Source organism: Notamacropus eugenii, chromosome 1 (assembly GCF_028372415.1).
Source record: "Notamacropus eugenii isolate mMacEug1 chromosome 1, mMacEug1.pri_v2, whole genome shotgun sequence".
Taxonomy (NCBI): Eukaryota; Metazoa; Chordata; class Mammalia; order Diprotodontia; family Macropodidae; genus Notamacropus; species Notamacropus eugenii.
Window position 1 is genome coordinate 715,610,614 of NC_092872.1, and position 26,559 is coordinate 715,637,172.

General features: G+C 42.0%; 1 protein-coding gene across 1 annotated transcript in view; it reads right to left on the bottom strand.

Annotated features, from left to right (window-relative positions):
• NDRG4 (NDRG family member 4) overlaps nucleotides 1-26,166 on the bottom strand; it is a 123,728-nt gene extending 97,562 nt beyond the window's left edge. Inside the window, exon 1 of the mRNA XM_072636646.1 lies at nucleotides 26,038-26,166. The gene's annotated coding sequence lies outside the window, so the exon portion shown is untranslated. The remainder of the gene's footprint in view (nucleotides 1-26,037) is intronic.
• Nucleotides 26,167-26,559: the final 393 nt, after the last annotated feature.

Below are 26,559 nucleotides of genomic sequence, written 5' to 3' on the forward strand. Positions count from 1 at the left end.
TTGTTGACTGATAGTGGGTGAAAATATTCACATGGCTCATCCAAGTCCTTCACATGGCATTGGATAGATGGTACATGAGCACAGGAGTTCGCATTCACAAGAAAGGCAGAAAGGCAGAGGGTGTAATGGGAAAACGCTAGATTTGGAATCAAAAGACCTAGAACTTCTGCCACTTACTGCTTGTTGGACTTTATGCATATCCCTTAACCTCTTTGACCTTCAGTTTCCTCATCTGTAAAATGAGGAATTTGGATTAGATGACTCTAAGGCTATTTTCAGCTCCTAGTCCATGATACTATGACCCAGCCGTGAGTCCTTTCTCCCTGAAGGAGACATCAGAGAGAAGAGTAGATTTATGACACTAATCTATTCTAGAGTAGATGGAAAAGCAAAGAATCCTTTGGGAGTTGCTTTCAGGAGGAACCACCAGGCCAGTAATTGGTGTCCTGCAGGGAGGCTCTAAATTCATAGGGTAACACTTTCAAATTCTTCCTTTGGCTCCAGACTGTAATTTTTTTCAGTGATTGTGAGCAACTGAATGAGAAATGTCTGGTGGCAGAGAAGCAAGCCCATGATGTAATGTTATGATCCTTTTCCCAAATGTCATGGTAGCTCCTGAATCCAGGGTCAGAGTGCCCTGGAAGCACAGCTCCTCTGTGATACTTTCCCCCTTTCCAAGATGGGAAAATAGATTCTAAGGCATTAAGAGATGTCATGAATTCTTACATTCAGAACAGAAAGAGGGATGCTGGGGCCAGCTGAACCTGATTCTGACTGGGGAGAGAGACTTGTTAAATATTCAGTGTAAGCATTTACACCTTGGAAACTGTCAAACTTTACAAATCAAGGCTCGATTTATTGTTTTGTTAATTACTTGACTTAAGAAAGTGATGGAGGAAATGTTATTAAAGAAAATCTTAATAACCTAAATTAAATTAAAAAGTATATCATTCCCCTCAAGCTGGATGTTGAAATTTTTTTTTTTTTAACAGAAACATAATTTATTTATATAAAATTAACAAAAACCAGCTGGACTGCAAATTACTTCTTTTCCTGATTGGACATCTGGGCAACAGCCTTCTGTGCTTCATCTGCAGCCTCAGAGGAGGAGGCTGGTGGATACTATCTGATGATACATTTAACCAGTTCTTTGGCTCTGATTCTACAATGGCTGCTCCCGAACACTTGCACCTCTGCCTTTTGGGGCTTTACACCATCTTCCTCTTGATTGAATAGATCTATTTTAATCTGAGCTCCCAAAAGGGTCTCCATGGCTCGAATTCTTGATCCTTTCATCCCTATGAGGGCCTCCATGAGCCGAGCCTCAACCAGGAAGCACAGGGGGCCTTTTTCTTGGGGTTTGGGTCTGAGTCTCCGAGGACTGGACTGGTTATAGTCGTCACAAACAAGTGGGTGGCTCATGGTGTCGTCGGGATGCAGGTGAAGCAGGCCAGGAGTGGAGAAGAGACCTGGATGTTGAACATTTAACAGTACACCCTCGGCCTGAGAGATTAGTTCAAAAGCACAGACCTTATCACACCACTCTTGTGCTTAAGGACCTTCACAAGCTCCCAAATGCCTCCAAAACACAAACTCTGCAACAATTCCTTTTACAGAGAAGGAAACTAAGGCTCAGCCATGGACTTGTCCAAGGTCACCCAGGTGGTTAGTGGCAGAGCTAAGACTTAAACCCAAGTCTCTGAGCACCCCCCTCCCAGTACACTACTCTTTCAACTAGATCATGCCCTCAGGGAAAAGAAAGGAATTTAACTTTAGAGACTTGTCTCCCAATCCCCTCTTGAGATTATGTCATCTCCTAATACCTTGGAAGTACCAAGTGTTTGAAATCTGAGATATTACTGAACCGTTGATAAAAGTACGTGGATAAGTGTGTATCCAATTAGATTGTGTCTAAAGCTATGATTACTTTGATGGTCATATCAATCCAAAAAATTCATGTAATTAATTGATGACTTTGACCTAGACTAGTCTTCAAGCAGTCCATGACTGTCTTATGCATACTCTGAGTCTCCTCTAGACCTATAAACAGTAAAGGCTGAATAAATAATTGTAAATTTTGATTTTGAAGGAATTATTTTCTTCAGCGAGCTTTTGGACTTCCTTTTCCATTTGCCCAATTCTGCTTTTTAAGGCATTCTTTTCCTCATTGGCTTTTTGGACCTCTTTTGCCATTTGAATTAGTTTATTTTTAAAGGTGTTATTTTCTTCAGCATTTTTTTTTTTTGGTTTCTTTTAGCAAGCTGTTCACTCATTTTTCATGATTTTCTTACATCGCTCTCATTTCTCTTCCCTATTTTTCTTTTACTTCTCTTACTTGATTTTCAAAATCCTTTTTGATCTCTTCCTTGATTTGAGACCATTTCATATTTTTCTTAGAGGCTTTGATCTTCCTTGATGTAAGGAAATACCTTTTCACCAAGAAAGTAAACTTCTATGGTCTTATTCCTCCCCAAACCCCATTTTGGTCATTTTCTCAGACCATTACTTGACTTTTGAGTTCTTTATTAAGGGGAAGGTGTACTGCCCCAAGTTTCAGGGGTTTTGTGCAGCTGTTTTTAGAGATATCTCTAGAGACCTATAAATTCTCAGTTCCTCCAAAGTGGTATGATCAAAGGAAAGGTGCTTACTCCCCTCCTGTTCTGGGCTCTGGTCTGGCGAGCAACCACAAGCACTTTTTTCTGCTATGGAACTGTGAGTAGGATTCCTTCTCCACAACTACCACCAGCTCTACCATGCCAACACTCTTTCTTACCCCAGGACCACAACTCAGGACTGAGACCCAGATCAGTCACTTGATTCCCCCACTGTCCATACTCCTAGAGCTCCAGAAGCAGCCATCACTATAGCAGTGCCTGACGCCACCCTGGGGCTGGGTTTGGAGCTGGGGCCAGACCATGCTCCTTTCTCACCTACATGAGAGAGCTTTTCCACTGACCTTTGAAGTTGTCTCTGGCATTTGTGGGTTGAGAAGTCTGGAAATTACTACAGCTGCTAGTGATTCAGAGCCCTGAGGTCTGCCCCAGTCCTGTCTGTACTGTCATGGTCCATGGTAGGATGTACTGCATTCCAAGCCTGGTGCAATAGACCCTTCTCATTGGCTTTCCAGATTGTTTTGGGCTGGAAAATCTGTTTCACTCTGTCATTTTGTGGCTTCTACTGCTCTATAATTTGTTTAGAGTCATTTTTTGCAGGTATTTTGAGGGGTTTGAGTGAGGAGCTCAGGTAGATCCCTGCTTCTACTCCACAATCTTGTCTCTGTGCCCCCCCCATAAAATCTTAAAAAAAAGATCTGTTCAACACTAATAGATTTTTTAAAAATTGTTTTGGCCACCAATCAAAATAGATATATGCACAGATATCACCTAAAAGTTGGTCCTAAGCTTCTAGATCATTAGGGAGACATGTTTTCCGTGATGAAGGCTGGAGTCTTGAGGAGACATTTCCTTTTGTTTGATTCCTAAATTTGCTGCTCAAGATGGACTATGGCATCTAGACTGCCTCCCTGCCTCAGTTTACCCATCTGTAACTTGAACTTAGGTCAATGACTCCCTCTTTAGGTGATGTGAGGGTTAAATGAGAGTGGGGTTTATACAATTTTTTCACATTAGAGGACAAAAGGTTTTTTTTTTTTTTAATGTGCCAAGTATGTACACAGCTGAACTTTAATGAACTGAAAGCCACTTGTTGGGGGAGGGCAAGTGGAAGATGAAGAAACAGAAAAATGAAATTTCAATTAACTGAGTTTGAGATAATCTGCATTCCATTGTGCAGCTAATATAACAGATGACTGAGACCACTACTGCCAATTTCTCAGATCACTACAATGCCACTACAATGCCAGCCTCCTTCAAGGTTGGAATTCTTCAATGATCCTTGCAAGGTTTTGCAGGAAAGTTGAAGGAACATTAGACTAGCTGATAAGACACTTGGATTCTTGTCTCAGATTCACCACTTACTTATTTTATGTACAGGAATGTAACAGGAGAAAATGTACTTTGTGAAATATAATGATGGACATGACATTAAGAAAATCATCTGAGGTGGAATCATAGAATGTCAAAATTGGGAGGGATGTTAGGGCATCCATCTCAATCCCTTCAGGAAACAGTCTCTAAGGGGGTGAAGGGACCTGCCCAAGGGAAGAGGGAATGAACGATAAATCTCACCCACCCCCTCATACCAAGGGGCTTTTGAGTCATTAAGGTTCAGCCCCAAACCTATCGCTCCTCCAAATTTCATTATCAGGCTGCCATTATCCTCATCAGATACGGTTGCAGACTTAGAAGTAACTTCTAAGCATCTAAATAACTTCGACTTTTCACTCTCCTTTACATCCCACCCTATGTTCAATCAGTTGCCATATCTTGTTAATTTTACATCTGTGTCCGTTACATCCTTCCATTTACACAGCCAGCCCCCCAGTTTGGACCTTCACCATCTCTCACTTCAATAGCCTCTGAGGTGGTCTTCTAGTTTCTAGTGGTCTTCTTCTAGTTTCTCCCCTCTCCTAGTCATCTTCCAGAGAGCTGTCCAAAGACTCTTCCTACAGCACAGTGATCATGTTGCTTCTCCTCTGACCAAGAATCATCCATGGCTCTCCATTGCCTGAAGAATGAAGTATACACTCCACAGTTTGTTATTGAAAGTTCTCCCCCATCTGAATCTAACCTACCTTTCCAGACTTAGGTCTGTTTGCCCACTTCATGCACTCTACATTCCAATGAATACTGACCTTATTGTTTGCTGAACCAGAACATTCCATTTCCTGGAGCTGTTCCTTCTCACTAGCTGCCACCCCACCCCAAGCCCATGCCTGTAATGCACTCCTTCCTCTCCTTTTTACACACAGTAGGCACTTAAATACTTATTGCATTAAGATGAACCAAATTTCAAGTTTTTATTTGACTTTCTAAGAAGTTTTCCCCTTTGGGGAAGAGACTGCCGACTGAATTGCATGTGTGTCTGGTCTATTTGACAGAGCTGTTGTCATCCTTTTAAAAAAAGTTCTGTGTGTGTATACATGTGTACATATGTACATATACATACATACACAATTTGGTGTACATGTACACACATGTATGAGCATATGTGTATATATACATATATATATAAGTATATGAAATTGATGCCCTTTGCCTCTCTACCAGTCCTATTTCACTCTTCTTTCAGGCTGAACCTTTCCTTGTAACAAACAAAACCAAAGATGAGCAGTCTTCCAGTGCAGTGGCTCCATCTATACAGCACACTGATCTGGGTTAGTCCTCTACCTCTCTCTGCCATGAAGGAGGAGGCAATAACTGGCTCTTCTCAAACACACATTGGTCTCTGGAAGCCTGGGTATCATAAGTCACTTAATTAGGCCCTGGTCATTCTTGAAGTTCCTGATCAAACTGTTTCCAGAACTGCCAGGTTTCAGACAGGACAGCCTAGTAGAGATAACCACACCAAGGCAACACCAATCCTAAGGCCACAACACCCACAGAAACACACAGCTATGGTGCATCACCAGACACTTAAATGTTTGTCAAAATGTTGACTCGATTAAACTGTGACAATGAGGCTGAGGCCATGTGGTTTAGGCTGTGACCCTGCTTGTCATCTTTGCCCAGGGTCAGCCACAGACTGTTCCCCATCGTGACCAGCCATTCCAGAAATGCAGATTGTGGGGCAGGGGGAAGGGTCAGGGGAAGAAGCATGGATGATTCCACGTCAACCTCATCCCCACTAACTGGAAGGACAACTCCAGCCTGCTCTAGCCAGGGAGCAGGGAGATAGGGAGGGAGAGGAGAAATCAGTCTGGGCTTAGAGTTCAAAGGCCTGGAACCCTGGACAAGTCTCAGGCCTCCGCTGCTTGGCTTCTTCATCTGTGGAATGATTATAGGAATGCCTGTATTATCTACTTCACATGGTATTCATGGGAACTGTAGGATGTGACGTACATAGTCACTGGCATTTGTATAAAAGAGTTTTACAGACGTGGCCTCGTCTGATCTTCACCTGGGACACAAGGGCCATCGTTATTATTATTCCCATTTCGCAGATGAAGAAACTGAAGTTTAGAGATGTTAAGGGACTTGCCCAGAGTCACTCAGAGAAAGCTCTGAGGTAAAGTTTGAACTCAGGTCTTCCTAACCCAAGTTCCCTTTGTAACTGCTAGGGCAATACGATCATTGGCCATCACTTGTCCCGTTATTAATGTCAACTCTACAGAAAAAGGACACTGGATTTATAAAGAGTCAACAGGTTAGAATATTTCCCCTCTTGCCAGGATTTTCTAATCCTTGAAGATGCTCTATCTTCATATAGATAATGTGTGTGTGTGTGTGTATGCATGTGTATGGCATGTAATTGTTCTGGGGGTTGTAATTTGTTCGTATATTTGTTGGGTAGTATCTGTGGTAACAAAAAACTTGTGTACATATATGTACATGTATATATTTATGTAACATATATACATACATATATATTTAACATTGTTTATTGTTACCACAGATACTACTCAACAAACACCCAAACTACAACCCCCCAAAACAATTACATACATACACATATACATACATTCACTCAATTATATATGTACAAATGTAATATGGGATATACATGTGGGTTATATATAGCACATATATATATACATGTTCACACAAATACAATATACATGCATCCACCCGTCTGCCACCTACTTTGCAGGGCTGTTGTGAGGGTCCGATGAGACAATAATTGTAAAGTGCTTAGCACAGTGCCTGGCACAGAGTTGGCACTGTCTAAATGTTAGCTATCATTATCATCATCATCGCCATCACTGCCATCATCATCTTCATCACTATTATCATCATCTTCATCATTATCATCACCACCACCTTCGTGGTCATCATCATCATCGTTGTCATCATCATCGTCATTGTCAGGATCATCATCTTCATCTTCATCATGACACAGCTAATAACTGTCAAACTAACCGTATGCAGCTCCCTCTCCGTTGTATTATCATAGCTGTGCTCCCCAATCTCAGACTCCACTCTGTGCTTATCTAAGTATCTAAAAAGGCACATCCTTCAATGTACCACAGGCCTCATACTGCTTGCCTTTTCACTGTGTGGGGGAGGGGTTTCAGGGAGGAAGAGAACTTGGAATTTAAAATTTAAAAATGAATGTTAAAAAAAATTTTTTAAAAAACCCAAATGCACATCATTGATCATGAGATAACAAGTGCAAATGACTTAACATAAACTCCCTACCCAAGACAGGGGTATGCTAGGAAATGTTTCACAACCAACTCTACAAGAAAAAATAATATACATACAATACACATATTTAATCAGCATTATTAACATTTCTCCATCACTTTTTTAAATCTAGGCAATCAACAAAACAATAAATTAGCCCTTGATTTGTAGTATTTGTCTAGGTAGGTAGGTAATACAATGGATAGAGCACTGGGCCTGGAGTCAGGAAGACCTGAGTTCAAATTCATACTTACTAGCTGTGTGACCCTGGACAAGTCACATAACTCTGTTTGCCTCAGTTTCCTTATCTGTAAAATGAGCTGGAGAAGGAAATGGCAAACTACTCCAGTATCTCTGCCAAGAAGACCCCAAAATGGGTCATGAAGAGTCCAACACAGTTGGAAAACAATTAAAGTATAAATGCTCACCCTGAAAATTGAACAATCAGCTCTCATGAGCCAATTTGAGCTGGCTCCAGCACACCCCTGGACATGACTGTTAAATTATAACCCTCTCGCACCATGCAGGTAATTTATGAAAATTGATTGAGTTATTCTGAATGGAATTACTCTTCCTAGTTTCAGTCTAGAGGTCTGTTGTTCACACATTCTCTTGGCTGCTTTTGTCTGGTTAAATCTCATTTTGTTATTTCTTGGCAAAAGAATCACAGAATGTGCCTGTTTGCCCCAGGTTGCCCGGAGTGCCTTCCTGAGCCTTGGGGGCCATCTGTGAATCTCATTAACATACATCTCTTACTTTTTCTTCCAGTTCATCAGTGAAGGATATACTCAGCAATCAGGCTTCATTAACTCTTCTTTTCTCTCCACAAGATGCCTCTTCCAACTTCCATCCTGTTCCCCTGATCTCCACTTTTTACATTTCATGAGTCTGTTTCCAGCAGCAGTGACTGTACTCAAATTTTAGCCACTTGGAATTAATTTTTAAAATGAAATTTTTTTGAAGCTTTTCCGAAATGAGACTTTGATAATGTGACATTTGTCCCTCTGAGATAACTAATTCTGTTTGGAAAGAATGAAGGGTGATCTTCAAAGCTTGTTCTGCCTGTTGCTCTTGGTTTCACTGTTGATGTTTTCCAATATCATTTCCTCCTGTGAACATGCATGCTCATGTAGGGTTCTACTCTAATGACTTGTGCCGTGGACAGTTGGCCCTCCTGTGAGCACTCATGCACAGGTAGGGTCTTACTCTAATGCCCCATCATGCCATGGAGGTGACCTCCAGTTCTGGAAAGCTATGCTGACAGAATAAACTCTGGCAGATTCCACTCTGCTAGAATAATTATCATAATCACTAAGGTAGCAACAATATTAACTGACATTAATATAGCGACCAGACATTTGCAGGAAATTTTGAATTCATTATCTCACTTGAGAAAATGGAAAGGCATTTAGAGAACAGACTATGCCTGCCTTCCGAGGGCCCCATCCATTACCTGTAGATTCACCACTGGGCAATGCATTCTTTGGCCAGAGCAATCCATGAAACAAAGTCAAGAACAGAATGGTCCTCAGTCCTACGTAGGTTCTCTTCCATTTCTGTAGCAATGGCAGCAGAGGGGAATGGGGAACAGGGAGGCTAAGAATCACAGTTTAATACTATATGGGATGTTTTTTGTTATCGTCGACTCATTTCAGTTGTGTTTGACTCTTCATGACCCCATTTGGGATTTGCTTTGCAAAGATACTGGAGTGGTTTGCCATTTCCTTCTCCAGTTCATATTACAGATGGAGAAACTGAGGTAAAAAGGGTTACGTGGCTTGCCCAGGATCACCCAACTAGTAAGTGTCTGAGGTTGGATTTGAACTCACAAAGAAGATGAATCTTCCTGACTCGAGGCCCAGCACTGTATCCATTGAAACATTTAGCCACCTCATGTGATCCACTCGCATATGTGAGTAGATATATACTTATATCTATACATGTCTATATGTATGCATTATGTATGTGTACGAATTATTGTAATTTCATGTATTGTTTTTTATTATTTATTTTTAACATTCTTTAAAAAAATTTTTGAGTTCCAAATTACATATATACTATAATATATATTTGATAATTATATTATGCTTATATTTATATATTACAATTATAACGTAACTATAATTGATATCAAACTGCTTACTTTCTTAATAGGGGAAGGGAGATAAGGAGAAAGAATTTGGAACTCAAAATTCAAAAAAAGAAGGTTAAAAATAAATAAAGAGCTACACCTGAAATTATTATAGTGGTTGGTACATCATGCATACATATTGACATTGTCAGGTATACTTAGAGTGTATATATATATGTGAATACACAAACATATTTGCATACAAACATGTACACACATGTTATAAGTATAATGCATATCAAGTGAAGTATGACATGTATACACACATGTAATTTTCTTATCCAGCAAGATGTGAGAAGAGAAAGACATGTCCTCATGAAAAATGTTTGCTGTTCTCAAGGAGACTGCCTGGTGCCCAGTCCAAATCAAAGGATTTCCTGTGAATGGTATAGGGTCCTTACAGCAGATGTTCTTAGCCTTTCAGATGTCATGGACCCCTTTGGCCACATCTGGTGAAGCCCACAGACCCCTTCTCAGAATAATGGTTTTAAATACAGACAATAAAATATGTAGGATTACAAAGGAAATCAATTATGTTGAAATATAATTATCAAAATATTTTTTAAAAAACACTTCATAACCCCCAGGTTAAGAACCCCTGATCTCATTTATTGCTGACATTGTGCTGCTTTCATCAAAACCCTGAAAATCATCCCCATGATCACTCAAAAGGGTTGAACCCAACTATCCCCAGAGGAACTGTGTTTAGAGTGGCATGTGCAGTTGAATGGACACTCCAGAGCTCATCAGTAAGCAGTACAAATATCTTGGACAAAAATGAGATGAACAATGACGTAGGCTTGGAATTCAAGAGGTGAGGGGGGAAGGGGGAGGGAGAGAAAGAAGGAGAAGGAAAGGGAGAGGGAGAGGGAGAGAGAGAGGAGGAGGGAGGGAGGGAAGGATAGAGGGAGAGGGAGAAACAAGCTAGGATTTTAGTTAGCCCAAAGGCCCTTCTTGTTATGATCATGCACGGGGTCATGGGACCAAAGAGTTATAGATGTAAAGCCAGAAGGAACAGTCTCATAAGGAAGGAAGAAGCTTCAAGGGGTGTGACCCCCAACAGCCAAGGAAGGAGTCAGAAAATGGAGAGGAGCAGATCTGAGCAATCTGAACAGCAGAGACATTGAACCCAAAGCTATCTAGTCCAAACGCCTCATTTTTCATTTAAGGAAACTGAGACCCAAAAAGGTCCATAGATCATTGATTTACAGCTGATTGAGCTTAAAGGTCATTGAATTATTAATTATTCTTTATTTTATGGCTTGAGAAGCAGAGGCTGAGAGAGGTCAAATTCCTTACCCAGGGTGACATAGCTGATGCATGTCTGAAGCAAGATTCTTGGGTCTTCCTGGTTCCAAAACCAACACTCTATCCACTGCACCATCCAGCTGCTTAAGTTGAATGATTTGAACAAGGTCATATAGGTAATGTCAGAGGTAGAATTATTAATCTTCATCCAGTGAAGCTATGTGACTGTAAGTTTTAGGATATCATACTCTTCAAAGGATTAATTGTTGGTGACCTGATGGAACATGAAGAGATTCACAATGGGTGTAGGTAGTCCATAACACATTGCCAATTATGAATTGTGCAAAGGAAGTTGTAAAGAAGTTGCCAATTGGGAAACAAGATAAAGAAAATAGGTGAACCTCCTGGAGGACTGAATGGTATGGATTGAATCCAGAAGGAAACAAATCTGGTGACCACCCCTCTGAGGGATTTAAATAGATAGTTTCTGGACCATTTCCAGAGTTCAAGAGTGGGAGATATTGCAGGTTGGGAGCTGCCTATTGGAGGAGATCCCTTCAAGAAGGGAGGAGGGAATTTCTTTCTCTTCTTTCACTCATCTCCTTCTCCATCAACTATATCTGAAAAGAAGCTCCTGGACCACTAGGACATACTGCATCCAATAGGGAGCAGAGACATACTTTAAACATACAAGGATTTAAAACAGACAGTCACGTAAGAGAGTTAGCATCTTTAAACAGCAGACTAGAGCTGGACCCCGTAGAACAGTGGACTCTGAGAATCCAGTGGTGGAGGTTGACCATCTATCCAAGAGAGACATTGCAAACAAGGGTAGGATGTGAGGACTCTACAAAGAGAAGAGGGACTTCCAGGTTCTGTAGGACCAGGAATTGTGATTGTCTTTGCCATGGGTGCATCCTTTAATATGTCTCATTGCTATTATGCTCTAAGTTTGAGCCCACCCTTCTGATGGACACCATGTAAATGAAGGTGAGCCCCTAGCTTATGGGGGGATGTTTAGTAAATGCTTTAGTTAAGAGCTAACTAGGACAGCTAGGTGGCACAGTGGACAGAGTGCCAGACTGAAGTCAGGAAGACTTATCTTCATGAGTTCAAATCTGGCCTCAAATACTTACTAGCTTTGTGACCCTGGGCAAGTCACTTCACCTTGTTTGCCCCGGTTTCCTTATCTGTAAAATGAGCTGGAGAAGAAAATGGTAAACCACTCTAGTATCTCTACCAAGAAAACTCTAAATGGGATCATGACACAGCTGACAATAACTAAACAACAACAGAAAGAGTCAATTGTATCTAGTGGCTGATTGTTAATTAAGAATACACTGATGGGGGCTTGTGAGTGTTAGTAGTAAATTCTCACTGAGTTACCCCTAGAATCCAAAGTAGCAACTACTCTCTGGAAAGCCAACTCTAGAGAGCAAGAATAAGTTGGAGACTCGCAGAGAGGAGATATTATGTAATGTTAAGATATCTAGATGAAGACATGGTTCATGTCTTACCTCCTATACATACTAGCTATGTGACCATTGGCAAATTACTTCCCCTTTTTAATTGTCACAGGTGACTCTCTAAGACTATAAGTTATGGACCAGTGGCCAATCTTTATCAGTGGAGGGAGTTTCTATGCAAGGAGTTCTCCCACATGGGTCAAGGGGAAGAAAATACTAATAAGTAAGAGGAATCAGAAGGATGTGTAGGAGATGATGCCTGAGCTATGTTTGGAAGGATGCCGAAGATTCTGTGAGGTAGAGGTGAGGAGGGAATGAATTGCATATCTGGAGGATCTCTTGTGTTCACTGCTATCCTGTTTTTTAGGCAGGATTTACATGACATCAGTGATGAAAAAGAGAGGACAATGGGAATAAGTATTGGTTCTTGCAAATGGAGTGCATTAAAATGGAGGATGGAGATGCAGTAACATTTATTTGTACATCTGATAATTTGATTTGTTGCTAATGGTATGACATCTGACTCTTCATTGCTTTCCTAAAGGGATAATAGAAGAATATTAATACATTAAAATTGGAATGAAATCTGTCATGATTACTAAAAGGCTAATTTACTGTTCTACTTTTCAATATCTCTCAGTAATAAGAAGAATAAAGAAGAACACATTCAACTTGCATACAAAAGAGGTCCTAGAAATATGCCTGTGGGAGTGGAAAGGAGGAAACAGGTGAAAAAAAGAATTTAACATTTGTTACAAACACAACTCAGAAATGTTATGAGATCTACCTTTAGAATGCTAAATGTACTTTCACTGAGTTAAAAAGAAAATACAATTTGCAAAAGTCGTCTTATTAATTTATTGATTGAGTCATTAACAAGAACCTTCTTTACTCCTGTCCATGGTACCAACAATGGAACTTTCTCAGCATCCTTCTGGACAGCAGCCCATTTCTCATCTGATCACCTCTGGTAGCTTGGAAGCAATCCAGGCCTGCTTATATCTTGATTGGAGTTAGCACTGGAGCATGGGTGAACAGTAGGAGCCAAAATTTGAATGATTGATAACTTTACCACTTATTGAACAAGTATTTTCATTCCTTAGTCTCCTATTCAGGGAAGAGGGATGGCCTCTCCTCCAGCGGCACTTTAAGGGATAAATAATATCAAATGATAGGTTAGATATGGAGAGATAGTGCGGTATAGGGATAGAGGGCTAGCTTTGGAATTAAGGAGACCCAGATTTAAACCCTATCTCCAACCCAGTATTCTAGGGTAAGAGATTGAGAACTGAAAGGGATCTTAGAGACCATCATATCCAGCCCCCCTCATTTTACAGATGAAGAAACTGAGGCTAAGAAGGTTTAAGTGACTTGTCCAGGTTTGTAGAGTGAGTAAGTGACTGAGGTAGGCTTTTGAACTCAAGTCCTCCTTACTGACTCCAAGTCCAGGGCACTATCCCCTGTCCCACATAGCAATATTACCCCGGATAAGTCACTTATCATCTTAGTCCTCAGGCAGACTCTCTAAAACTATAAATTTTATAAAACTATAAATTTAGGGTTAAGGTTATGGTTAGGGTTAGTTGTGGCTGATATGCATAAGGAGTTTCCACGCCTGGAGTTCCCCATGTAGATGAAGTCACCTGGTCCAAAACTAAACTAAAAGTAGAAAGGTTTAAAAGCAGCAGCAAATACTGTCCTTTATGAAGAAGAAGCAATATCACTGGCACTGGATTTGAATAGAAGCTCTAGCATTCTTGGGCAAGTCACCTTGGACAAGTCATCGTCTCTTTCCCGCCTCCCTCCAGCCTCAGTTTCTTCATCTCTAAAATGGGGACAGTAACACTCCCACTTCCCTGGTTATTATGAGGAAAACATTTTGTACTCCACAAGGCCCTGTGCTATTAACACATGAGCGACAGTGCCAGTGTGCTGGGTCTCAGGGTGACCGTCCCAAAACACACATTGATAATATGGGTTGCCTTGTGATACCTCTAATAGCCCCTTCTGATGGAAGCCTGAAGGGCGAAAGAAAAAGTCTATTTTCTCGAAGTCATTTGTTATTCCACAGAATTATTCCAACAGAGAACCAAAGGGCCAAAGTGAATGGAAAAAGGAAGGGCATTTTTTTCAAAATTATACACAATGGACAAGCAGGACCAGAGATTTAGAGCTGGGAGGGGCTGTGGGTCCAACTCCTGAATCTACAGATGAAGAAACTGAGTCCAAGAGAAGTGGAGTGACTTATTGAAGGTCACATAGAAAGGAAGTGACTGAGGTAGGATTTGAACTCAGACATATGTCTATCATATCTCTGCCAACCAAAAGTAATGAGAGTTGGGACTCCCTCCCCTCTCCTGTCAGAGCTTTTTTCTCCAGAAATCTCTCCTCCCCTGGGATCTAGGCCTCCATATGGAGTCCTTCCTAACTTCCCTCCATCAGTTCTACATGCTGAGGGAATTGGGATTTTCATCAATCAAGGAGAATAGATTGACTTTCTGGCCCTTCCTGTTGCTTAGTCAAATAGTTGTGTCCAAATCTTTGTGACCCCATTTGGGGTTTTCTTGGAAAAGATACTGGAATGATTTGCCATTTCCTTCTCTGGCTCATTTTACAGATGAGGAAACTGAGACAAACAGCGTGAAGTGACTTGCCCAGGGTCACACAGCTAGTAAGTATCTGAAGCTGGATTTGAACTCAGGTCCTCCTGACCCTATGCCCAATACTCTATCTACTGTGCAACTTAGCTGCCCCTCTCCAGGCTCTAGGTGACTTGGAAAGTGTTCTGGTTTGATCCCAGGTACCTGGCTTAGCCTCATCAAAGGTTTCCTTTGATTCAGAATCAGCTCTTAAAATTAAAAAAAAAAAAAGATATTTTGGTGAGTTTGTGAGCTAAGTCCCCAATTGCCTGTAATTTAGGAAGTTCTACTGAGATCATAGCTGAAACGTGGACCCTGTCATGTGCCCCCAGTACAGGAAAACTTTGGCCTTTCCTATCCTATCATCGGGTCCTGCTCCTCTTGACATGAGACGGTATTTGCTGCTGCTGCTGCTTAGTACCTTGGAATGGCAGGACAAAACCAACCTTGTTCATCCTCTCGATAGCTCCTAGTATGGGCCCATGCACTTAGTAGGCTTTCAACTACTCTTTCTCTACTAAATTGAAGTCTCTGCCTTTGAACTATTCCTGTGTAAAGGTTAAATCAGAACACATCTCAATTCCAATGATTGAGATCTAAAAGGGATCTGGGAAGCCAGCTAGTCCAACGCCCTCATTTTACAGAGGAGAGAACCGAGACCAGGGACATTAAGTGATTCACTTGGGGGCACATAGCATACATCAGAGGGGATATTGGAACCCCATTCCTCTGCCTCCAAAGCTGGTACTCTTTCCCTTTGCCACTGATCTCCCAATAAGGGAGAAACCTTAAAAGCATCATAGCTCAAATTCTTCCTTTAATAAAGGAGGAAATGAGATCTACAGAGGTTCCATGTCTTGTTCAAGGTCATGTGGGTAGTGGCAGTGAGCATAGTGAGCTCAGAGCTAGGCCTCCAAATCCATGCTACTTCTAAGAGGCCACTGGAAGTGATGTAGATGGCCATCAAGTGGGGAATGGTTAAACCAATGCACATGAATGCACACACACATATGCTTTAAGAAATAGCACATGATAAGAATTGAGAGATTCATGGTGTGTGTGTGTGTGTGTGTGTGTGTGTGTGTGTGTGTGTGTGTGTGTGTGTGTGTGACCCCTTTGCTTCTTCCTTGTTTCTGGGACAATGTCATTGGGGGCAGAGGTGGGGTGGGGCTGGTTATGTGAACCTTAGTAGAATGAAGTAAGCAGAAACAGGGAAACAATGTACAAATGGTTGAAATGATGCAACTAGAAGAACACACAGAAGGAAACGGAATGTTGCATATTTATAATGATCAAGTTTGGTCCTGGAAGACTGGAGAAAATGCACTTTACTTCCTTCATTGCAGACATAGGGAGTGATGAGTGGGGAATATTTTATATTCCATCAGTCAGATACAGGCAATATGTGGATGAGTTTTATTGAGTTTTTTCTTTTTTGCTTCATCTTTGTCACAAAGGAGGGTTTAATGGGTAGGAGAAAGATAAATTTGGAAATGAAATGCATTGTAAAAGTAAAAGAAATCATGAAAACTAGTCAATCAACAAACATTTTTTAAACATATACTATGTGCTGGGTACTGTATTAAGCGCTGGGCACACAAAAAGAAGCAGAAGACAGTGAAAACCAGCTGTGGTGTAGAGCACTGGACTTCAAAGTTCATCAGAGTACCTGCCCTCATGGAGCTTAACCTCTGAGATATTTGGCTTAGCTTCACTTTCCTTTGAAAGCAGGAGGTGAATGGAATGAGCAAAGTGTCAGATCTAGAGTAAGGATGATCTGGTTTGACTCCATCACCTGACCCTTGCTAGCTACATTACCAGGATCTCAAAGAACACTCAATTAACCTCTCTGAGCCTCAGTTTCCATATCATTCCAGAATGGTGATAACATTTAAAGCACCTTGTGATTAACAAACTCTTGGAGTCATTCCTTAGGGCAGTTCTTTTTCCTTTACCTTTCATAAAGTAACATTTTAGGGTTGCATGGCACTATATCATTTCCCAGACCTTTTCATAGCAAACCTGATAGGACAGTCAGGCTTATGTTTTTATCCCCTCAGACACCTGCCCTTTCTCACCCTCGGTTTCCTCATCTGTAAAATGGCGACAATACTAGAACCTACATCACAGGGTGATTGTGAGAACCAAATGAGATAACATATAAAACTCATTGTAAACCTCAGTGTTACACAAATGATAGCTGTTGTTGTTATCTGTTTTCCCCATTTGGTGATGAGTATGCTGAGTGATCACACAGCAGAATCATGCTGAAGACAGGACTAGAGCTTGGGTCTTCTGACTCCTGGTCCTTCAGAATCCTTCTAACTCCAAGTCCTTTCATTACACCTCATTCCATTTTTAGGGTCATTTTGCAGGTTCAATTGGGATTCTGGAGTTTGGGGTCCCTGAAGTTCAAAGTTCAAAGACTGCAACTTTCTTAGCAATGGCTTTCTAAAACCAAAGTGGTTTTCTTCAAACTTGGGAAGAGCACAAGTAGCTATTGCTACCTGATTGTGAGATTGACAGGGACAGGGACATGGACAAGGCTCCGGGCTGTCTTTGGAAGTCACATTTCTGTAGCCCTCCGGAGTTACAAAGCACTCTGCAGGCAGCGTGTAGCATCTGAGTCACAACACAGCCTGGTGAGGTATGTAGTACAAGTATCTTATGTTGTTTTGGGCTTGGAGGAGTGATTTCTTTGGCGTAGTCATCTCCCAGTGAGGAGGTTCCTTCTACCAATCAGGTCAACAACTGTTCTTCAAATAATAATAGTAGCAGTAATAATAGCTAGCATTTATGAAGTGCCTATTATATGCCAGGCACTGTTCCAATTATAAATATTATCTCATTTGAGTATCACAATAACCCTGGGAGACTGATAATATTATTATCCCCATGTTACAGTTGAGTAAACTGAAGTGACCTGTCCCAGGTCACACAGTAAGCGTCTGAGGCTGGATTTGACCTCAGGTCTTCCAGACTCCAGGTCTATTACTCTATCCACTAAGCCTCCAGGTGCCACCTTTGGGTTTTAGGGAGTTACCTGGGACACTGATAGCTTAAATGACTTGTCTGGGGTCACATAGCCAACATGAATCACAGGTAGAACTTGGAACCAGGTCTTCTCAATCTCAAGATTAGTTGGCTAGCTCTGATATTGTTTTTTCACTTATTTTTAGTCATGTCTGACTCTTTGTGATCCCATTTGGGATCTTCTTGGCAAAGATACTGGAGTGGTCTGCCATTTCCTTCTCCAGCTCATTTTACAAATGAGGAAACTGAGGCAAAGAGGGTTGAGTGACTTAACCCACATTCACACAACTAGTAAGTGTCTGAGGCCAGATTTGAACTCAGGATGATGAGTTTTCCTGACTCTAGGCCTGAGGCTCTATCCTCTATGGCACCGCCTGGCTGCATGATACTGTTCTACAAGTATTCAAATTCCTATGTCAAAGGTAAGGAAACTAGTTTAGAAGATCAGGCAAAACAGGGCTTACGCTCAAGTCTTCTGATTCCAAAAATCCAGCACCCTTTCCATCTGGCCAAACTCCTCCAGTGAACACTGGGGCTTTTATGCAGTGACCCAAGGACTGACCTGGGCTTCCAGGGCTTTTTTAGAATCAGAGAGGGGAGAGGGAGTAGCCACAGTGCTAAGCCCCTCAAAATCACTTTGTGGCCTCATGTCCTGAACATCTGCTCCCCCCACTGAGGCCTCCTGGACCAATGTTCCCCAAGGAACCATGGCTCCTCTTGCTCCTTCCCTCCCCAGCAGCCTGTCAACATACCCTGTGCTTTAGCAGGAAGGCAGCCAATTGTCCCGTGTCATTTCTACACCTCTCCCAGAAAAAGCTGCCTGGAATTTTCCATCCTGGCTGTAGAAACTTTCCCTAAATCAAACCAATGAATTAGGGATTCTTCTCTTCAATGGATTTGGTTCTTATTCAAGATCCTTTTCTTTTAAGTTTTTAATTCATTTATTCTACTTTTCATGTTCCTCTTGGTTCAAGTCATTAAAGGTACAATTCAAAGGGTCTCATTCTTGATCCTATAGAAGAAAAAGGGACAAAAGAATCCCATAGGACTCCCAGATTTCACTGTTTAGTATGCACCCTGTGCTCTCCTAATAGTCTGACCCCTTGATCTGCTTTGTTTTAGGCAGTTCACCATGTCACGGCTTGACAGAAATCCATGGACATGACACACAAAGGCACTCTCCTCTCTGAAGTTTAATTCCCATGTTAGAGCTAATGTGACCTTGGCCGGGTCTCCATTTCATGAAGGTGAAGAGTGATGCCTGCTAGCCCCATGTCCCATAAGCCGTCATGGCAGACAATCACAAGAGCCCTAGACTCTGAGTTGGAAGGAGCTTTAGAGGTCAACCATACCTGATCTATACTTCTGGATTTTTTAGGAGTGCAGTGCCCTGTCATGACAAGGAGAGAGAAGCAATCCATGTTCAGCCAGAGCCACCACATACACTTAAGTTTGAGGAAAGTCTCTGGCTAGTTCTGAGTGACATTCTGGGATGTCAGATGTGGCCCATTGTCATAGGCTTGTGCCTATGGAAGTGTCATATGTTCTATACAGCTAAAGTGAGGTTTGGATTACTATGAAATAATATGTATATATTTATAACTCCTTTATGTGTTGATCCTTGCATATTCATGACAAAGATTTGATTCTCTCTGTCTCTGTCTCTTTTAATGGAAGGAGAAGGGATTAGGTATAGCTTCTCTTCACATACACCCCCCCAAAAAAAAAGAAAAGAGAAGAAAGAAGACCAGAAGGAATCATAGACAAGCAGGACAATTTTGAAAGTTACACATTGAATTTATTATGTACTTAAAAAGAAAAGTAAGTCCTTTTAAATAGAGATGTACAGTTTCATATACAATTTTCTACTGTACTATGCTATACATGGAATTGCTCATTTTATTTATGTTTATGTCCGGGAATAAATAAAATTTAAATTTATGTAAAAAATAAAACATCTTCACAGAATAAGTAAATTCTGTTGAGGCAACTCAGAGGCAAAGTGGATAGATACGTTGTTGGACTTGGAGTTAGGAGACCTGAATTCAAATCTTGTCTCAGTTACTTACCAGCAGTGTTAGCCTGGGCAAGTCACTTGACCTCAGCCTCAGTTTCCTTATCTGTAAAATTGGGATAATAAAAGTACTTCCTTCCCAGGGTTGTTGCGAAGATTCAAAGTAGTAATGTATGTTAAGTGCTTTGTAAACTTTACAATGTTATGTAAATGCTAGTAGCTATCATGATTAATAATGCAATACATTTGCATAGCATGATATAATTCATAGAGTACTTCCACATCCATTATCTTATTTGTAATTCACAATACATCTGGGAAGTGAGCAGAGGAGGTATTCTCATTCCCATTTTATAGATGAGGAATGATGGTCCCTATCTCTCCTTCTGTCCCATGACCGGTCATTCAGATCAGTCACTCAACAAGACAGTTGACTCAGATGAGTTGCCCAACCAAGGTCACTGAAGTTATTCATTCAGTAGAGGAACTGGTCTTCTGATCTGAGTTTCTCCTCAGTGTTCTTTTCCATACAATGTGCTTCTGCCTTAATGATGCAATAAAAAGATACATTTTGAACCTTAGCCGCATTACATGTTGAGATGTTTTAAGAAACTAATCTGGCCATTAACCAGCTAAACAAGGAGGGGCTGACTTTGTGGGCACATACTGAGTATGCCATTTCAGAATCAGAAAGGGCCTTAGAGATACTGGCACAAGACTGCCCAACATGGTGCATGGGCATTGAAGAAGGCACTGGGTTCTACGAGCAAAGCAGAATAGCAGCAGCTCGAAAGAAATGCGAAATGCGCAGATTTAGAGACATCTCCACCCCAAATGTTCACATGGACTGTGCTGAGGTCTTCCAAGCTCATATGTTCTGATTATCCACAGTCAGACAGGCTGTGCTTGACCTGGACATTGTGGTGTCCTTTTGGGCTTCTTCCAGTACCATGGACAACAACCAAGAGAGCATCCAGTCTAATCTAGACCTGACCAGGAATCCCATCTTGGACGTCACTAGTAGGGTTTAAGCTTGCATGAGTGAACTGCTCATGAGAGATTTCTCCAAAAGGCAGGACAGAGTGGACTATTTTCTGTATGAGAAAATGTGGGTCCAAATCCTGACTCTGGCCTTTAGACAGGTTAGGTTAGACCTAAGCATGGGGGAAATTAGTCCTTAGTTTCCTCCTCTGTAAAATGATAAAAATGGAACCAGAGGACTCCTGAGGTCCTTTCCAATTTTAATATTCTGTGATTTTTAACATCATGTGAAAAGTCAAAACTTTCTTTAGATAAGAAAGAACTGAGATCATTTTAGCTTCCTCATCATTGGACAAATGAGTTCAAATTGTCCCTGTTCCTGAAGTGTGTCTGGATGGAATGCAATGAAAAGTGCTAAAAAGGTGATTTTCTTCACTCAGAAGGGAATGGATTTATGAGATTTCTTCTAGGAAGAGATTGTGATGTAGAGAGCCAGAGACCAGGGTAGTGACATGCTCTCTGAGCTTGCTTATCTCTTAGACACAGCAGTTACCAGTCTGACTTTTCAACCCAGCAGCCATCTCTCCCTCACCCACCCTTCCAATGGGCACAGAATGCTTGCTTTCTTGATTTGTTAATGAGATGATTGTCACTGCCCTAGAACTTGGTTCCTCTGAGATCTGCTACTTTAGAAACTAGGCTAGAGGATGGGGGTGGGAAAGAGAGAAGAATGGGGCTGGGCCATGCATGTCCTGTCTCCTATAAAGAGCTCATCAATCCAGCAGCTGCTGGAGTGATTTTGCCCCCAGTATGTTCCTCATTCTATGCCAGCCCCACACTCCCAGCCTGGACAGCTCTTCCAGCTACCTGTCGGCATGAGCTCTGATGATGGGAGCAGTGCCCTTCTTAGTGGTCTCTGAAGGCTCAGCGTACAACCTAGAGAACATGTCAGGAGACGCAGACTTTGTTAATGACCTGAGGAAATTCCCCTCCCCTTCTCTGGGTCCCTATCTCTCCAACTCTTCAAAGGAGATCAGTTATTCAAGTCAGCCAGTCAACAAGCATTTATTGAGCAATTATTGTGTGCCAGGCAGCATACTAAGCACTGGAGTTAGAAAGAAAGGAAAAGTATTCCCTGCCAAACTTTTTGTCTTCACATCAAATGACAACAAGCTTATGGGGATGGGCGAGATACGGTGGTGCATCCAGAGCATTGAGCTTTCCAGAAAAGAGAGGTGCTGGCTAAGGAGAGACAGTGGAAGCTTTCAGGCATCCAGAAGGGTCAGATGGTTGGGATTAACTGAATAGCCTAGTTCCCAAATAAATCACAAACAGATGATGGCCAGTTTCCAGAGGGTCCCCATCATCTAGATGATTCCAATTTACTCTCTAGCTTTATTTCATTTTAGCCCACTTTAGAACCTCTTAAGTTCTAACTAAACTTATCTACTCACCATTGCAAGGCAATGTAGTAAGTTTTTGTCTCAGTGTTTCTCTCCCTCTCAGTCTCGGTCACTCTCTATTTCTCTTTCTATCTCTCTGTCTGTCTCTGTCTTTGTTTCTCTCTCTGTCTCTGTCTCTCTGTCTCTACTTCTCTCTCTCTCTCTCTCTCTCTCTCTCTCTCTCTCTCTCTCTCTTGCTCTCTGTTTCTCTCTATCTCTGTTTGTCTGCCTGTGTCTTTCTGTCTATTTCTCTCTCTCCCAAATGCACTCCCTTCTCCCTTCAAGGCTCAGTTCAGATGCCACTTTTCCCACAAAACCTTCTCAAAACTTCCTTGTTAGTGTTTTCTCCCTTAGACTACCTTGTATGTATTTATCTGTTTACATGTTACAGTCGGCCCTCTTGGCCAAGTATAGTATAAATTCTCTGAGGATAGGCCTCTATTTACTTTTTGTTTTTGCATCCTTACCTTTAGCACAGTGCCTAACGCATAGTAGGTGCCTGATACAAGCTTGTTCATTGATTGACTTGTAAGGGTCCCGTCTAATCATTCTCCAACTCTTGTCTTTGCCTCTGTCCCAGTCTCTCTCTAGTGCTATTCAACTCATACAAAATGCTTTACTTGCAGCACCTCTGGGAGGTAGGCAGTGTAAACAATATTATCCCTCCTTTACAAATAAGGAAACTGAGGCCAAGAAAGATAAAGTAACTGAAAGCTGATAACAGGTCTCCTTACGCCAAATCTAATGCCCTCCTGATCTGACCATGCCATTAGCTCCAGGAATCTTGATAATGGACTTCTTGCTTTGAGTACTCTCTCTGATGAATTTCCATTACAGGTCATCATGCCTTTTAAGAAGCAGGCTGTCTTGCCTCTTTATGGGGGTGGGGAAATTACACCAGCTCCTTTATTACCCAAATAAGTCTTACTACTTCAGTAGGTTTGGTTATGTTATGTGTTAAATCATCAGCTTTCCCCTCTGTTTAAAATAAAGATGGGATGTAGCACAGCTGGAGTACTGCTATGTTAAGCCCTGGGGATCACATTTTAGCAAGGACGTTGATAAACTAGAAAGGTCTAAAAGAGGGTACCCAGGATGGTAAAGGGTCTTGAGTCCATGTCACATGAAGGGTAGGTGAAGGGACTAGAGATTTTTAGCTGGGAAAAGAGAAGACTGGGCAGGGGGAGAGGAATGTTATTGTTTTGTATCCAACTTTTTATGACCCTATTTGGGGTTTTCTTGGCAAAGATAATAGAGTGATTTGACATTCATTTCCATCTCCAGATCATTTTACAGATGAGGAAACTGAGGCAAACAGGGTTGAGTGACTTTCCTAGGATCACACAGGTAGGAAGTGTCTGAGGCTGGATTTGAATTCAGGTTGATGAGTCTTCCTGACTCTAGCGAGACTCAGAGTTCTATCCAGTGCACCACTTAGCTGCCCCAGAAGCATAATGGCCATCCTCAAATATTTAGAGGGCTGTCACATGGAAGAGGGATTAGTTTTTCTTTTCTTGGACCCTGAGTGAAGAACTGTGAGGAATATATGGGAACTGCAAAGAGGAGGATGTCAGGAAAAGACTGTGTATGGTGGATTGAGTGCTGGTTTTGGAGTCAGAAAGGCAGAAGTTACTCATCAGACAGCCATTGACTCAAAATGACTGTATACCTAAGTCAAGATGTTAGCACCTTCAGTGAGTTATTCTTACCTTCTCTCATCTATATGGAATTTTGGGAGGAAAAATAAGCTAGTTAGTGGTGAGTGATGGCCCTGGAGGCAATGCCTCTCCTCTCACTGGGAGTATTCAAGACTGGATATTTCTTTGTTGTAAAGGGGATTCTTATTGTGGTATCAATGGGGCCAGATGGCCTCTGAGTCCTGCCTGACTCTGAGCATTTATGTTCTTCCCAGGTAGCACCCAAAACATCCTGAGTCTGACATCATGAAGTCCCAGCGCAGCCTCTTGTTACACCATGGGAAAAGTCTAAAATACAGGTGTCATTCTTGTTCCTGAGCCCCAGCATTAAGAATAGTTTTATAACCTTTCTAAAATTATGGAAAGGTGGGAAACACCCACCGCAATTAATGTAACCACAGAAAACCCTGACAGCTCCATCAATTAATTAATCCATCAACCAAAACTATAATTTAGGTTTGAACAAGCCTTTAATTAAAGAGGAATAAGGTGTGTTTGCTCATTGGATAAAGGTAGATGACAACTCACAGAAAATAGCTCATGAGTGATTGAAAGATTTGGAGACAACTGAGTCTTTTATAACACAGAAAGTTAGTTTGAAGAATTACAAGGTTCATTTGTCATTGGGAAGCCAATCTAGCCTTGGAAGAATTCCAGGCAAGCCTCTGAGAGGAAATCATTCTCTTTCTCCTCCTACCCTCCCCCACTGGTAACTAGAGTTGGTAGTAGAATCCATTCAAGTTGGTAGTAGTGGCCAACCACAGAGAAAGAACCAGCAGATAGATAGGGAATGTCACCAAAAGATAGTGGCAGCTTCAGGGATGGAGACTCCTTGTGATGGAGAGAAATGGGCCCTACAAAAGGCCCAGCAGAGAGCTATACTCAGAGGGGTCAGTCAGTTGTCAGTTAGCCAACTATTAAGATCGTACTATGTACCAGGCACTGTGCTAAGGGCAGCATCATGTAAACTCTTTAAAGAAAAGGAAAAAACCAATCCAGTAGCCAGGAGCTATGAGATACCCCTTTACCACATTTGCTGGTATCACCATTTTACTATAAAGTTGAGCTTACTCTCCCCAGGAATCTTGAATGTACAAGGGGATTATGTGTCCCTAGTTTGAGGATATTGTTTTATACCCACTGTTCTCACTATAGTGCCATTGTTAGAAGTCAGTTAGTGCCATTGGCTGTTAATCAATGAGAAGCACACCGGTGAGGAATGACGAGTTAGAGTACTAGAGACCCCAGCCCCTCAGGGTTATCCCTAGAACCTTGAGGCAAATAACTGTCGATCGATTTCTGGGGTTCTGAATGAATGAGTAAAAACCATTTATTAAGCAGCCTACCATGTGCAAAGCTGGGTCTACACAGAAAAATAAGACAGCCCCTGCTCTAAAGGAGTTCACCTTCTAACAGGGGAGACAACATATATGGAAAGTTTCCACTGTGAGTCAGATGGAAAAGTCCCATGGTCCTTCCGGCTCAGTGGCAAAGCAGATGTTTATGCCTCTTCTAATGACCTGGCCTGCCAATGTAATCGAGAGTTAGGTGTTACGACGAAAATCTGGCGCCTGCTGCCATGGGAGCCCTTTCAGGCCAGCCTATGGGAGGTTATTTTGTTTTTCTATTGGCCATGACGCAGAATTGCCTAATGAGGGGGTCTGAAGGGACCGGGCAGGCAAGGCACGGTGAGAGGGTAAGCCGCATGGCAACAGATGACCTGTTGTCTCTGGATACACTTCCATGGGAAAATCTCTGCTTTGTATTGGTGGGCTACCAGCCAATCATTTTGCACAAAACCTTTTTTTTTTTGCAAGTATCTATGCATCCAGACTTTTTCTGTATTTTGTATTTGTCTGTGTATCTGTTGTTTCCCCCAGAAAAAGGGGAGGGCAGGGGCTGTCTTTGTATTCTCAGTGCCCAGTACTGGGTCTGGCACAGAGCAGGTAACCGTTGAATTGAATTCATAGCTCACAATAATAGATCCTCCTCCTGAAGGAAAAAGAAAATTACTCCCTGTAACACCAAAGCATTAGGCAATCTTTCAAGAGACAGCTCACAGAGAAAGACACCAGCATACTCATTACCAGTTTGGATGTGCACGATAAAGGACTTGTTTCTGAGAGGGTAAAAAAGACTCACCTGGTCCGCTTCCTTGAACTGGAGTGGGAGGGTGATGGAAATGTGAGAAAAGAAGGTCCGCTGCCAGGTCCGAAAGCTACCGCCCAGGCCGGCAGGAGGAAGCGTTGCTGGCTGTTAGCCCAAATTGAGGACAAGTGCCTGACGCTATCGATGCTAATCCGCTTTGTGAGCTCCCCCCTCCCCCCCAAGGGCAACGGGGACGGGGGCGGGAATGACTTTCTAAGGAAAGATGAGAATGAAGAGATGTGAAGCAGAGGTAATAAATTATTAGGCAGCAGTGCCCGGAGCAGCTCAAACCCCTTTACTGGAGAGATCGCTGGTGCCTCTCCACAGCCACCCTGGCAGGCAGGCAGAAGCATCCTCATGTTACAGAGAGAAGTGTCACTTAGCCTCAAGGGCTTGTGAGCTGGGAGGGATTCTCAGTTGTCATCTGGTTCAGCTCCCTCACTTTACCACGGAGGAAACTGAGGCTGGGAGGCGCTGAGTGGTGGCCTCAAGAGAATGAGGCATCAGAGTTAGAGT